Below are 13,170 nucleotides of genomic sequence, written 5' to 3' on the forward strand. Positions count from 1 at the left end.
GTCCGCTGGACCGTTTTGCAAGTTGAACATTTCATTCAGTAATTCTTTTGCGTACATAGAGGGAACCCATGCTGCAAAATTAGCAACGGTCTGAGACTCTAATTAAATAAATTTGTAAAAACAAGTTTTTATAAGTTTTTCATTCATCCCCATTGAATTAATTTTTTATTCATAATTGCATGAATTATAAATACAATTACCCGGTAAATGTGATTACACCATGATTGAAATAGATGTTTACATATTCAGCCTACATCGAATAAAGCCTCCGTTTTACCCAATCCACAAATGACTTGAAGTTGTCCTTTGTGTTGTTGGTTAAGTGCTGTTCACTCTTTTGTCCAGTCATGTTGACTCTTCATTTGAACAAAGCATAAGTGTGATACGTGTTGCGCCTCGCACGCTGCAGGCGATATGAACACTGGTTAGGTGACAGCTAATCACCACGAGACGCCCCTCTGGCGTCATTTCATCCATTGTTCACATTGATTGCGGCGTCCAGCCCATTGAAAGCTGAGTGAATGTGACTAATTGAAATGAAGTCAATGAAACAAGTTGTGGGCGGCCCGGTAGTCCAGTGGTTAGCACGTCGGCTTCACAGTGCAGAGGTACCGGGTTCGATTCCAGCTCCGGCCTCCCTGTGTGGAGTTTGCATGTTCTCCCCGGGCCTGCGTGGGTTTTCTCCGGGTGCTCCGGTTTCCTCCCACATTCCAAAAACATGCATGGCAGGCTGATTGGATGCTCTAAATTGTCCCTAGGTGTGAGTGTGGGCGTGGATGGTTGTTCGTCTCTGTGTGCCCTGCGATTGGCTGGCAACTGATTCAGGGTGTCCCCCGCCTACTGCCCGTAGACGGCTGGGATAGGCTCCAGCACCCCCCGCGACCCTAGTGAGGATCAAGCGGTTCGGAAAATGGATGGATGGATGGAAACAAGTTGTCATTAATGCAGACTTTCTTCAGCTCTATAGGAATTTGCTCTGCTGAAAAGTGGAAGGAGCAAAACTTATCCTTACTTGGTGGGAAAAAAAGGAATGTGCTAGGTGTCATATGAGGACTTGATACAAGAACCGCACACTTTTGTTTGTTGATTATCCAAATTTGAGCTCAACACAAGCAAGTGGAAATAAAACATGGTCAGATCGTAAGGAAGCTAGGTTGAGGAGTTTTCATTGCTAAATGCAAAATTATTTTAAATCTGTATTTTTTAAAATATGCTTTATATTTGAGCAAGTAGTAGAATGTAATTTTACCAATTTCTTGACATTTCTGCTGGTAAATAAAAATTGCCTTTTTTTTTTAATATTTGGGGAAGCAGAAAACAACAAAATAAAACCAACTGCAGTACTTTTTTTTTAAAGAATTATTTTAAATATTACCTCCCATTCCTTTCCGATAATCCTTGTTTCTTCCCTCCCATCCTTCCCCCCGTCCTTTACCCTCCTCTCCTTTCATATATCCTTTTTTCCTTCCAGCCTTACATCTTTTCTCTCATACATGTTCAAGTTATGTTACCGTCAGTATGTATTATTAAGATTGCGCAACTGCCGTGATGTTAATTATCTTTTATTGCGCAGGATGCACTTTGCCAAGACGGATGGCACTGCATTATGTGTGTGAGAGCCTATCGCTAGATTGTACGGGGAGAGAGTGAGAGAGTGAATCATATAGTTTGAAGGGTTTTGGGACTGTCTTGTTCTTCTTCGTCCACAGTGGTTGTCAGCTTCAATTAAAGTTGACAAAGGGCTCCCGGAATCCTAATTGCGGCCAGCCGTTATCTTTTTTCTCGACCCGCAGGCCCTCAGAGCGTTCGGTCCAGCGGCTATCCCCTCCAACCCTACCCCGAATTAAGTGGGGTGGCGTGCCCACCGACACCAAAGGTCATCATTAGCGGATCTCCCGATGTAACAGGACACACAGGGAGGGACAGCGCTGTCATGTGGCTGTCTACGCTATGACAAGGACCACTCTTTTATTCTCTCTGCACTCATTTTTCTGCCTGATTGTCTGTGTGTTGCTGGAATTTGGACTTTATGTTCAGTTCAGAACTGAACCGAAGAATGTTTTAAGGATCCCAGAACTCCAGGCTCAGCCAAACTCTGATAACAAAAAATATTTATTGACAGAAATGCGCACTGACAAAGTACAAACAGAAATTGGTGGTAACAAGGAGCCAGGAAAAATCAGGCATCAACAAAATCAAAGAATACCAATACTTATATAACAAAACAGAGCAAAGAATGAAATCGAGAGGTCCAGAAAACAACTCTTGATCATAAACAGCAAGCAGGGTCAATAATCGACAAGAGACTAGGCGGCTTGGCAGTCCTTAAATACATAGCAGGCTTGATTGGTAAACGTGCAACAGGTGTGCCTGATGGAGGGAAACTCCCTTCACTCCAGCTGGGGCTGAAAACAAAACAGACAGACAGACATAAATCTTGGGGCATTTCTTCATGCCAATGATACACAGAGCTTGAATGTGAAAACCAGGATGTAAGTGACGCCCATTCGAAAATCATCCTACAGTTATTGTTTTCTGTAGTCATAAAAGCAGAATTAGAGGATTTAACATTCAATAATCTCATGAAAAACAAGGCCGTGCTTGATATACTTCCTGTTTTCGCTCTTCTTTTAGGGTAAGTGGAGTGTTGCCATCTAGTGGTCTACAGTGAAATTACACCAAACATAGTCAACAAAGTTATTTGACTGTGCGGAAAAAAAAATCTGGAAATTAGCAGTGCTATCAACTAAGAAAGAAAGAGAGGGTTTACTGCTCTGAAAAAAATTAAGAACACCTTTTAAGAAATGAACCAGCGAGAAAGGTAAAACAAAAAAAAAAGCGGTGGGAAACGAGTGACAATCTCCTCCGCCAGTGGTTTTGGAATGAATCGCAAGAGCCATTGAGAGGTGGTCCAATGAGATGCTTGTGTGTGACTTTTATTTAGAAAGAGCGGGAAGGCGAAGGTGCGGGTGGTCCGGTCCTTGTCCAATTTAAGGCAAGAAGAGCACGGATGAAATAGATGAGGAATCGAGGAGAGAAAGGGAGGGATGCTTGGCAGATTGGGTGATAAATCTTGTTCTGATCAGGTTTCTCTGGTGCCCTCACCCCTCACTCTCTTTCTAGGGGTAATTAATCAATCCCAGACTGCGGCCATTGATCGCCCCCTACACCCCGCTCCCCCCCCCCCCCCCTCGCAAGCCCTCTCAGTAATGTTTACACTTCTCGATTGTGTTTGCCACTAAGCCCCTCGACGCTGCTCAATCTCGCCGGCGCCAGATTGTGACACCGCGCCCTCAGACGCCGTCAAACCAAACAACCCATCGATTGACATCTCCATGAAAATCGATCGACTTATTCTGTCTTTTTATCATAATCCTTTGTGGTCATATTGTGCGGCACGGCTTGGACATCAACTTTTTGGATTGTGGTCACCGAGCGATTCCCTGTAGACCACGTCGCTCTGTCAACATTGACAAAAAGGCTTTGATGTTGAAGCGCTTTTATAAGATAAGATAAGAAAACCTTTATTAGTCTCGCAATGGAGAAATTCCCAATGCGTACCCTTTTGATATTAGCAGGCTCTTGACTCGTTTGAATGGGACACAAACGTCATTTTTGAAGATGGGACGAGTATGAAGTCACACAACAACAGAGCATAATACGTTTGAATATGATTTAAATGATGAAACTGACAAAAACAATGCAAAAATGATCGCCAAGAAGACAATTTAAAATGTACACTATATTGAAAATGAAAAAAAAAACAATTAAATAACAGTAAAAAAACGATTTAATATGCACACTTTGGGGAATGAACAAACAAAAATACTGTAAAAACAATCTCGAAAAATGATTACAAAAATAAAAATGATATCAATAAATCAATTTTAAAAAACGACCTAACAATGAAAAGGGTAATATACAAAATAAGATCATTTTAATAAATGGCACAAATTATAAAATAATTAGAAAAATGGTTTAAAAATGAGAATGAATAAAACAAAAAGTAAAGAAACCATCACAGCATGGTTAAAACAATAAATGATAACAATAACATTGATACCAATTAAATGATTGGAAACAATCTATAATCCAAACACAATCAAACGATAAAACACAGACCACTGCCACTCAGTGTCGTCAACCACGATCAAATTCGAGCCGCTGAGAGCGATAGAGTGGACTCACTCCGTTTTTGCCGTCTTGCAGGAGAGTGATTACAGGTTTAACGACTGCAACAACATGCATAGCTTGATGATTTATACGGCAACAATTACTTCTTTGGATACTTATTTACATTGAATTTGTAAATTTTCATCAGATTTTGCCCGATGTAACAATTCTTGACGTGGATTATATTCGATCATATTGCTTGCACTTTTATTCCAAACCGAAGTACCGTCACCAAGGTCAAGGGTCACCAACCCCGCTCCTCAAGGGGCCCCTATCCACTGTGTTTTCGTTGTCTCCCTCCTTAAACACACCTAATTAAAATGATCGGGTCATCAGCAAGCTCTGGAGAAGCACGTTTAAAACATGCGACTTCTAAGCCATGTGAGCGGGAACTCCAAAGACTCATTGGTAAGAGCTGCGCCGCCAGGTTCGCGTGGCCAAAGTGAGCGCATCATATGATTCACCTTCTCTCCTAGGCGGATGACGTGTGTGGTTTGGAGAAAGCAAAAAACCTGATCTTTTAATTCGTTTTGTAACTGGAAGCGCTGCGTGAGCCGTGCTTGCCGGAGCCGTGCTAAAAAAAGAAAGCATGTCCAGTAGCTTGCTGGCAGGGCCATTGTCGGGCAGGGTGTGCTTACAATGTTATATATACAATGTATATATTTTATATTATGAACATTTTTGGGGGACCTATTATAAAAGTTTTTGTGGGGGAGATTAGAATTTCATGGCAGTCCGACTCAAATGCTGTTGTGGGCAGTTAATGGCCCACGTTGACCAGGGCACCCCCTATTTGTGGGGAACAGGGACAGAACCCAGGTGCGGCGAGTGAAAATCTGCAGTTTAAGAGGGTCATTGTGATCTTTAGCCCGCATGTGCACACAAACTCGAATAATGACCAGCTGGATAGAAACCAGTGTGTGGTTTAAAAACAATTGACTTGATTTGTCTCTTGAATGAACAAATAATTGTATTTTTTTCAAATTTCTAATCCTGATAAACAATCATAATTACAGCTGCTCCACCTCAACCATGATTGCGTCTCGGCGAAGGACACAGGAGCAGCTTTGAGTGGGTGGCGTGATATGGCAATTCCTTCTGTCCCCCCCTGTGGAGCGGCGCTGTCGAGTCCAGCTTTTTGCTTTGGCCTTTCTGCAAGCAGCAGAACAAGAGATGGAAGGAAGGAGGAGAAAGTGAACAAACGCTGACATGTGACAAAAGAACACAGACTGACATTTATCCTTTGATGAGTGTGTTTGGGTAAAAAAGTAGTCATGTTCATTTTTTTTAACTCAATGGATTTGTCTATTCTATAGTTAAGGATTTTGCAAGGTAAAGATGTACACTACGAGGCAGGTGATAACAACACAAGGCAAGAATTATTAAATTACAAAACACCCACAACGGCACAAGAAGCCCGCTTATAAATACACCTGCTTGCGGAGGTCTGCGAAAATACCACAATTTAGTCTAGCCTGCCCCTGCGCAGATTTAGATCAAACCTCTTGCCAGACTTGCACTGGACACAAAAATAGAACCCCAAAGTACAAAGAATTTAAAGTCCTCCACCCTCTTCCTCTTCCAGCCCTCTCATTCACACGCATATATTCAGTTTTACTTCTGATAATCTTCATTTCTCTCCTTTCCAAAGTATACCTCCACCTTTCTAAATGTTCCTCCACCTGCTCCCTGCTTCCATTACTCATCACAATGTCATTTGCCAACATCATGGTCCACGTGGATTCCAGTCTAACCTCATCTGTCAGCCTGTCCATCACAATTGCAAAGAGGAAAGGGCTTAGAGTTGATCCCTGATGCACTCCCACTCATGTCCTGGACTATTCTAACATAATTCTCTGTCACTCCAGATATCCTCATCCAGCACCGCAGTTCCTCCCTGGGTACCCTGCTTGCTCTGCATGAAAAAGAGTTTCACAAATAATTCAGCTTCAGTAATGTTAGTTTTTATTTGTTTGTTTGTTTGCTTGTTTTTTACAGAAGGTAAAGAATTACGCCTGTGAGTATTGTTACATTGGCTGTTTAAATGTTTTGCAGCATCAATTTAACGTTGTACTATCAGGACAAAAATGTTAGTTTCAATAGCCCATTTATGCTGCTTCAAATTGTGTGTTTGCATTAAACTGAGCAATGGCTCCAATGTAGAAAATTCTTAAGAGAAGTTATAGTGACAACAGTCTGGCCCCGGAATGGACAGCAATTGCTAAGTTTCATGCTGAAGGTGCCACTCTAATGGTGTGCGCAATCCATGCCGACTGCATCACAGCTTTTACAGAGTTTACACAGTAAACAAGTCCCCAATGCCCCTGAAAAAAAAGCTCAATATGCACACTCATTTATTTATTTCTATACAGTATCTTTCAAAGCTTTTATGAGAGAGCAGCAGTGTCACCTTCTGTTGTCTCCCACCTCCTCCAACACCTTCTGTCATCATGTCCACAGGTGTATCACAATAATAAACGCGTCCCACCTTGACTCTGTCCTGACCACTTAATTAGCTATACTCGCAAAATCCAATACATTGAGAACTTTATTTATTTCTTGCTACTGTGTGACTCATATTGCCTTGTGCTGTCGAGAATGTATCCCGCCCTCTTGCCCGAAACACAGAGGTGTGTAGACTTTTTATATCCATTGAATGCACGATGAGTCTTAAATTTGGGGGTCGCTTAGAAATGTCATTTTGAAATAACAAACAATGAAATTTTTTTTAACCCCGTTCGCAATATTTCGGGTATATTTCTGATTAGTTTCATGGTACAATTGTTAAAAAAAATAAAACAAAATGGTGCTGTAGTGGTAAACTTTCTTTACACCAAGGAAATATTTACATCATCTGTGAAGAATTTTTTGCCTCTTTCTGTTACACGTGGGCAAGTTGATACCGCATGGGGAACCCCCCCTCCCCCAAAAACATTTCAAAGCTTGTTTGGTGTCAGCAGAAATTATGTTCTAGAATGGGAACAACAAGCAAACTTGATTTAAATCACGCCATTTGCGTTTTTGTAAAAGGACAAATATTTTTTAAGCCGCATCCATAAATGTCAAAAGATGTTAATGTTTAGATTTGCTCATTTAACAATAAATTTAGGATCTGTTCCTAATATTATGACCCACTCATACGGCTAACATCAATGCAACGCGGGTAACTTTATAGTGATGGACATATTTTAGTAAAGGCCTGGTTTTTAAACTTGCAACTGTACCTAATGAAATGGCCACGTCTCCGGGCTAATGAAAGACCCACTCGAGGATCCACCGAACTGTGACCCCTCCCCAAAAGAGACACCCCACCCCACCCCAAGCCTTCATACACGCCATCCATATTTCATGCAGCATCCCTCTCTCTCTCTCTCTCATCTCCGTCTTGTGGACTTCTCACACCCTCACACATTCTATTAGACAATCCGTGCGCCATGTTTTATTCATGTCCTCTGAACATCTGCTTGTCCAGATGTCAGGAATCATCAGACACCCACCACCCCGCCTTCCCTCTCCTCAAGGGACCGCTGCCTTGACTGGCTGTAAATGAATGTCAAAAGCGGCTGTCAGGCCCGCCGGAGGAATCTTTCATGACTTTTGGGCCCGAGGTGAGTACACTTTGCCGCACATGAAAGTCAACAATGGACACCCCTTCAATTCAGCCCCTGTTTGAAATGATGGTTTTTTTTTTTTGTGGATGATTGTAGTAGCGGTGGTTGGTGGGCTTTTGACACGGCCGTGGTCCACGAGGCTTGCCCAACTCACGGGAACTGTGTGGAGGAAAAAAAGACAGAGTGAAAAAGAAAAGAGGCAAACAAGTACCCGCGGACTGACTCACAGCCACGGCAGTATGTCACACTGCGCCTTTATGTACTATATTCTCCCTCTTGCTCGCCACCCTCACCCACTGAAAATGTGTTCTTTTCTCCAAGGTGATTAACGCTGCCATTTTTATATGATAGAAGAAACAACACTAAAATGTCAACAAACGTTATGAACGCAGATCGGCATTCGTTGCAGTACTTCAACACGCATACGAGATGTGATTATATTAAGATAGAGTCATAAACATAGACGAACAACCATCCGCGCTGACACTCACATCTTGGGACAATTTTCGAGTGTTCCGTTAACCTGTGTCAGCGACGGGAATCGAACCGGGAATAAAAAAGTAATTTCTTTCACACTTTGTCGGAGGGTGTGATGGTGATGCTTTTATTATCATAAGAGAGGACAAGGGTTTCGTTTATAATCAATGATTTAATATTCATTTTTACATGTTGCAAACCAGCCAGTCGCTGAGAAGTCACAGCACTAATCACGGACATCGAAATCGGAATAAAGCATTAAATTCATGTTGATTATAAATTTTTCCGGTCGTCTCAAGATAATAAAAACAAAAAGTATTTTAAAGAAAGAATTAAAGGATAGGAAAGAAGAGAAAAGTGAGAGATAAATGATAAATGTATTGCAATAAGAGAGTAGTACAAGGAAAATATATTGTAATGAGTATAATGAGAAAAATAATAACGTCATTGAGTATATGCGGTTCCAATCATTTGCTTTGTCTATCATCGGTGTTGTCACGTTGCGAGTTGGTGGTGGACCCCAAAAAGCAGGCAGGAGGGAGGAGCAGGGTGAACTTGAAGAAGTGTATTGATAAAACACAGAAAACTAAATCCAAAACCAAGTCCTAAGAACAAAACGAATCCAAAGTAGCAAACAAAAACCATGACTGAAGCAAAAAACGATCAATAATAGAAACATGACCAAAAACATGACCTAAACATGACAAACGTACACAACGGCAACAAAGAAACAAACAATGACCCGACACTGAGTGGTTGTGCTGGGAGTCCTTTCAAAGCAATAATTAGATAACGACCAACAGGTGTGCAGCTGCAGGGAGAGCCCTACAGTGCCACCTGTTGGTCATAAACAGAATCATGACAGGTGTGCCTTTCACAGATTGATCAGGTCTCTAAAACGCTCCCGAGGTTCACCTTGCCTAATTAGAAGTCGTAATTTTTTGTCTTAATCGACGATATTATCGTTATCAGTTATTTTATATTGCAATAGGGGAGAATACTATTTATCTTGTGGTTCATGCATCCTTACCAATCTGTGACGGCTTCGTTCGAGCTTGTTCTTGTTAGAGTCGTTATATAAATCCACAAAAATAGATCTCCACTTTGCAGAAAAATGCACTGCATCGGATAAAATCTCCGTAAGAGTTCAATACAGGGGTCATCTTGGGTAAAGATAACAGAGAAACAGGAAGATTTTTAAGGAAGTTCAAAAGGGGAGAAAAAGGAGAATTCGCGAAGGATGCTTCCCGGACGCCGCAGCGCCGGTGGTAAAAATGAAGTGAAATGAAGTTCCTCCAAGCTCGAGTCCTTTTCGATTTCGCAATCTATCCCTTTTTATTCGCTCGGGCCCCCGTGATGGGGCCCATCTCTAATCGAAAGTCAGATGTTGTTCTCGAATGTTCTTTTTCCGTAGAAGGGAGGACATGTTGAGCAATCTTCTCCGCTTTGAACCAGTTGAAGGACCTTGTCTTCCAGACAACGTTGCACAATCCTTTCTGGTTTGAGCCAGCAGATGTCCGAGCAGGTCAAGCTGAGTGTTGGTTCAGCTTCCCAATGATAGACAGTCTATTCATGCACTGGCATACCCATGGGTGTCCTTTTTTGGGACCTCCTGGGATCACCCCCAAGACTGTCCCCCTGTGGGGGACCAGGCTTCTAACGACCAGGCAAAGGTGTGAAGAACTGCCTTTGTTTTGTAAACCAATCCAAATCCCTTCCCTTGATTTTATTCTTAACCCATCGCTTGACGAGGCGCGTTACACCGACACCTGCCATGCACGTTTTTGGAACGTGGGAGGAAACCAGAGTACCCGGAGAAAACCCACGCAGGCACGGGGAAAACATGCAAACTCCACACAGGCAGGCTGAAGCTGGAATCGAACCCTGCACTTCTGCACTGTGAGGCCAATGCGCAAACCTGATCCAAAAAGTGAAAAAAAAAGAAAGAAAGAAAGGAGCCCACTGAAGGTTTAAGAAAACATTTTTCTCATTATCATATGCAACATTGATTAGTGCTGCTTGAAAAGCTAACCTACATTATTCATGGGGCATCTATCTCCGTCACTTGACCATTCCAGATGATGGCGCTTATTAGCAGTGACAGTTTTGTTTTGTTTTGGGTTTTTTTTTTTTGCTTTTAAGGGCTCATGTATGAATTCGCCGGCCACTTCATTAGGTATATCTGTGCAGTTAAACTTGGTCCAATACCAAAATTTTGCCTTGACGGTGGAAGTGTTTGTTGCTCTACATTACATTCCCATTTAGCTCTTTCAGTTTTCACCCAAACATGGCAACAATAATAAAATAAATAAAATGTAAATAATACCAAAAAAAAAAAATTTCAAAATTGTAAAAAGTTCAAATAAAATAAAATACCAAATTGACTGAATTTTAAATATGCAATGTTAAAAGGTAAAATAAAATAAAACACCAAATTAATGTAATTATAAATATACAATCAAACGCATCATAAAGCCTTTATGAATTTTAGAATTTTTGTATGACATATTTTAGTCATACTGTAAAAACTGCCAAAAGAAGTTAACCACCAAAAATCGAAACAGACCATCTGAAGTGAGCTCTTGTTGCCATTTTGGTGGGACCTTACAGGCATTTTATTTTTTAGACTTTTCAGGACGATTCGATGACGAGTGCTCGGAAGTTTGTGGGCCATCTATCTCCTCACCTGGCAGCGAGGTGAGTGACGAGCCGCGCATTTGCCGGCACATCATTATTTTCCTTCCTCAACAAGAATTGGTCCTTCATCACTCAAACTTTTTCGAAAGACAAAAAAAAAACCTCGGATGAATTTCTATTGAGACGTTTGTTTTTAATCTCAGCCATCGATGTGGGCGAGTGGCATCATCGTATCGAATCAATGAGATGAGCGTCCAGTTTATGCACCGAGCGAATGGCCGCGTCGCCGCTTGGGTGCGAGCGAGCCGCTAAAGGCTGTTTTGAGTGGCATAATTGATCAAGTGACGGCCCACTTTTGATTTGACTTTCATTTGATGCGCATGTCTGTGCGGAGTCATCCTTCACTGCCTCCTCTCAGTCACTCCCTCCTTCTTTTCACTTACTCTATAGATTTTCCTCACATGATAAATTGGACTCAGAGAGCCACTGAGGTGTGACCCGGTGCCAGACGACCGGCACGGATTCTCTTTTTTTATTCATTTATTCTTTTTGTGCTTTAATGTCCCTAATTAGTCTCTTACAGATTGCTGGTGACCAATGGTGTCAATGATACGCATACACAAAAATAAAGAACTAAATAAAAATACAGGGTTGGTTTCCTAACCGACTTGCTGGCGAGTTGTGGATTTTGAGCAGATTGGGTGACTTTTACCTAAAATTGGGTTCAATATTTTGACCCAGCCGATTGGATTTTGGTCACTATTGTTTTGTTCGCTGACGTTGAAATACATTAAAGGTAACATTCGTAGCTCAGAGGGTAACACTGCAGACTTTGGAAATAGAGATTGGGGTTCAAGTCCTGGTCATGGAAAATGAATAGATGACATCAGGAAGCCAAAAACATCATGCAGTTGACTTTCTGCAGCAACCCCTCACAGGGGCAAGTAACTTCTTCCAAAATGTTGTGAATAAAGTCTGTTGTTCTTACCCATAGCTGTATTGATACCCCAGTAAGCCATTTCTGGGTTCCTTTAACTCACGGGTCTCAAACTTAAGGCCCGGGGGCCAGATCTGGCCCGCCACATCAGTTTATGTGGCCCCCGAAAGCAAATCAAAGATGGAAACTTTCATGATGCTTGCTAAAATCTCGACCACACTTTCAAATTCTCATTTGTAATAAATAAAAGCGATACTGTAAGCATTTTTCTTATTCGCAAACCTCTCATTACAGTAACTTTTAAACAATAAATGTGAATGAATAAACCGTTAGTCTTGACTTCTTCATATGCTTTCAGTCATAACGGCCCTGCATGGAAAACGGTAACTAAAATGTGGCCCGCGACAAAAATGAGTTTGACGCCCCTGCTTTAACTCATCAGTAAGGACAGTTTTCCTCCCTTTGTTGGATCGAAATCTTAACCCAACGTACTGGATCAAATCCTCAACCCAATGGGTCTAAAAATAACCCAGCATTGTCTCGGTTACTTTTGGACCCAGCGCTGGGTTAGCGATCTCACCCAATTTGAGTTAATTTTGACCAAGCAATTTTAAGAGTGCATGCTGGGTCAAATCCTCAAGCCACCGTGTACACATATGGCGAGTGGACACAGAATGTGCGTAACCAGCACTTGACAGACTTACTCCCCATTAGAAGTAGCACGTCAGTGTCAGACGAGTCGGGGCGGGGGGGGGGGGGGGGGCGCTGTAGAGATGAAGTGGAGAGTGACACGAGCGATGATTGTCACGTCAAAGATGCGAGTATGGAAACGGATGAAATGGTAGACTACACATGATTTTGATGCATACAAATGATCGACTTTTATGGTAAAAATGTTAGTTTGCACAACAAAACAAGCTAGTTGTTTGCCCCAAAACAATTTACTGAGTTGTTTTTCCTTATACAGTAATCCCTCGTTTATCGCGGGGGTTACGTTCCAAAAAGAACCAGTGATAGCTGTATTTTTTTTACAGTTATTATACAATACTGAACTCTGTATACAATGAAACCAAAGACCAAAACCTGTTTTCAGGCCCAAGCACAAAAACAAAAACCCAAACGTTTTCAACAAATAACTCTCATGATTCGGTTTGGGACCAACAGGTGGCACTGTAGGGCTCCCCCTGCAGCTGCACACCTGTTGGTCATTAAGTAATTAGTGCTTTAAAAGGACTTCCAACCCGACCAGTCATTGTCGGGTCATTGTTTGCTCTTGGCTACTGTCGTGTTTGTTTGCTGCAATCAGGTTTGTTTCAGTCATGTTTTGGTTGCTGT

At 41.8% G+C, this 13,170-nt stretch overlaps 1 long non-coding RNA gene across 1 annotated transcript; it reads right to left on the bottom strand.

Moving 5' to 3' along the window:
- Positions 1-2,123: 2,123 nt before the first annotated feature.
- On the bottom strand, positions 2,124-9,613 carry LOC147194760 (uncharacterized). Its single transcript, XR_015102763.1, has 3 exons — positions 9,292-9,613; positions 5,199-5,325; positions 2,124-2,405 (listed from the first exon to the last, which is right to left on the bottom strand). It is a non-coding gene; the product is annotated as an uncharacterized LOC147194760 (long non-coding RNA).
- Positions 9,614-13,170: the final 3,557 nt, after the last annotated feature.

This window comes from Hippocampus guttulatus, chromosome 14 (genome assembly GCF_054856545.1).
Source record: "Hippocampus guttulatus isolate MCC_2025c chromosome 14, RoL_Hgut_1.0, whole genome shotgun sequence".
Classification (NCBI taxonomy): domain Eukaryota; kingdom Metazoa; phylum Chordata; class Actinopteri; order Syngnathiformes; family Syngnathidae; genus Hippocampus; species Hippocampus guttulatus.